This window comes from Antechinus flavipes, chromosome 1, assembly GCF_016432865.1.
Source record: "Antechinus flavipes isolate AdamAnt ecotype Samford, QLD, Australia chromosome 1, AdamAnt_v2, whole genome shotgun sequence".
Taxonomy (NCBI): Eukaryota; Metazoa; Chordata; class Mammalia; order Dasyuromorphia; family Dasyuridae; genus Antechinus; species Antechinus flavipes.
Window position 1 is genome coordinate 78137328 of NC_067398.1, and position 2697 is coordinate 78140024.

Below are 2697 nucleotides of genomic sequence, written 5' to 3' on the forward strand. Positions count from 1 at the left end.
GAGGGTGGAGGGAGGGAGGGGAAAAATCAGAACAGAAGTGAATACAAGGGATAATGCTGTAAAAAATTACCCTGGCATGGGTTCTGTCAATAAAAAGTTATTTTAAAAAAAAGGATAAAAAATAATAAAAACAATAAATAATAAGATAAAAATAAAAAAATAATATTTTTTTTTAAAAAAAGGGTAAGTATTGTTGAAGTTCAAAAGGAGACTCCCAAAAGGTTGGGGTCTCAGACTGGTGTCACAAGATGTCTCAAAATAATTTGTAGAAAATATTTGTGGCAGCCCTATTTGTAATGGCAAGGAACTAGAAGCTGAATGGATGACCATCAGTTAGGGAATGGCTGAATAAGTTATGGCATGTGAATGTTATAGAATACTATTGCTGTATAAGAAATAATCATCAGGATGATTTCAGAGAAACCTGGAGAGAATTATATAAACTGATGCTAGGTGGAGTGAGCCAGTACCAGGACCAGTAGAACATTGTATACAGCAACAGCAAGATTATACAATGATCAATTCTGATGGTCTTCGCTCCTTTCAAATTGATTAAGTGAGTTGATTCAGGCCAATTCCAATGGGTTTGTGATAAAGAGAATCATCTACATCCAGAAAGAAGACTGTGGAGATTAAGTATGATTCATAACATAGTATTTTCACTCCTTTCCTTGTTGTTTGCTTGCTTTTTGTTTTCTTATTTTTTTCCTTTTTGATCTGATTTATGTGTGTGTGTTTGTGTGTGTCTGTGTGTGTGTGTGGGGGGGTGTTGCAGTATGATAATTGTGGAAATATGTATAGAAAAATTGCACATGTTTAACATATATTGGATTACTTGCCATCTAGGGGATGGGTAAGGGGAAGGGAGGGAAAAAAATTGCATCACAAGGGAGGGCAATGTTGAAAATTATCTATGCATATATTTTAAAAATAAAAAGCTTTAATAGTCATAAAAAATAAAGAATTTGAAGGCTTAAACCCATTTCGAAGTCAAGGGGCAAAGTTTATTGTAATTGTAATGCATGTTTGCTTCAGCAGCACATGTCCTAATATTGGAACAATACAGAGATTAACATGGCCCCTGCATGAGGATAACGTGTAAATCTGTGAAGAGGTGGTCCATTTTATTGTAATTGTAATGCCAAATGAAGTGGGCTATATTCAAAAAAAGATTTAGCAAAGAACCAGGAAAAAAGAACATAAACTTTTAGGACAAAGTTAAAAAAAACAGACCTTCATGTTATTTATTTGCTAATTTTAGGGCTTATAGGTAGGTTTGAGGGGTGGTCTATTCACTATTGTCTCGGGAACTTGGTTATCACTGACCAGCAGATTATCTATCTGACAATCAGTAACTTTTATAGAACTATCTTAAGGCCAAAAGACTTGAGACTCATTGAAGACAGATTGTTAGAACACTTGTTAGAACAATAACACACTAAGGTCAGAGAACATCAGGATCACTGCTCTATCTTCCCTGAAATCTAGAGAAAGAAATATATAACCATATTATTATATTCTAAGGCCAGAAAACTTGAGAATCATTGACAGACAAAATTGTTAGAACAATAGCACCCTAAGGTCAGGGGACCTCAGGATTACTGCTAGAAATGGTACCCTATAAGAATCACTTCCCTAATGCCATGGTCCTTTTTAAGAATAACAAGAAATGAGGCAGAAAATGACCTCTTTTATCCAGTCTCCCCCTAAAAAATAAATCTGGAAGGGGAAGACCCTCTGGCTTTCTGATCAAAACAGAAATAATTGCTTTATATTCAGCCTGAGTCAATCAGGGCCTAAACAATGACCAGGTAAAGCTTGGCCTGTAACCTATTGTTGGTCAATAGAAGAGAGCCTGAATGATTTGGGTTTAAGATTTCATCCTATCCTGTGAATCTCCCAAGATATCTTGGGAGGTTTTCTGGGATCAAAATTTACATTCCTTTGGCAGAGCACTGGCAGGTTAGGGTAGATTCTGTTTATATGCTAAACAAAAGTAAGGTCTTCTAGTTGGGTGGAGTCCTGCACAAGAAAAGGGAGCATGTTCCTGTAAGATTAGGGCAATCTCATCTACCAGCAAAAGTCTGAGGTAGCATCTGGTCCTTGAGTGAGGAAATAAAAACCAACTTTTAATCCTAATTTAATAATTGGTTGTTAATGTAATAGAAAATAAAATAATTTTTCTCATGAATAGAGACTAAAATGATTTTGTGTGGAATATTTTGTATATGAAGCTGTGACCTTATTTTGCCTTTTTTTTTTTTTTAAGAATATATTGAGTTTAACAAGGTAGTAACAGAATTACTGTGTGCTCGTCTAAACTTTTTTTTTCCCTGGCAGTATTTTCTTAGGTGAAAAAGAAATGAAATCTTCCCTAATCTCCTTGTGTGGGTCAAAAACCATTTAATAAAAAAAGAATGGAGAGATCTCTAGAAACAAAGCAAAGTTTATTATACTTTCTCACGAGAATCAGGAGTCCGACCCATTGAGCAGACAATCCAAGGGAGGAAGCACCATAGGGGGCAGGGTCAACGCTTTTAATTCCTAACGCAAATTCCCCCTCCCACCACTGACCCTCATCCTTATTGGCTGAGGATCTTACATTCTAAGAAATTGAACTTGACCAATAAGTACATAGTTGCCCATATTTGACTGAAATAGGGAGGAACAAGAAGGGGACTTAAGTATGCCCTTAGG

General features: G+C 35.9%; 1 non-coding gene across 1 annotated transcript; it reads left to right on the forward strand.

The window, feature by feature from the left end:
• Positions 1-1026: 1026 nt before the first annotated feature.
• LOC127546041 (U6 spliceosomal RNA) lies at positions 1027-1129 on the forward strand. Its single transcript, XR_007949909.1, has one exon. It is a non-coding gene; the product is annotated as a U6 spliceosomal RNA (small nuclear RNA).
• The last annotated feature ends 1568 nt before the right edge of the window (positions 1130-2697 follow it).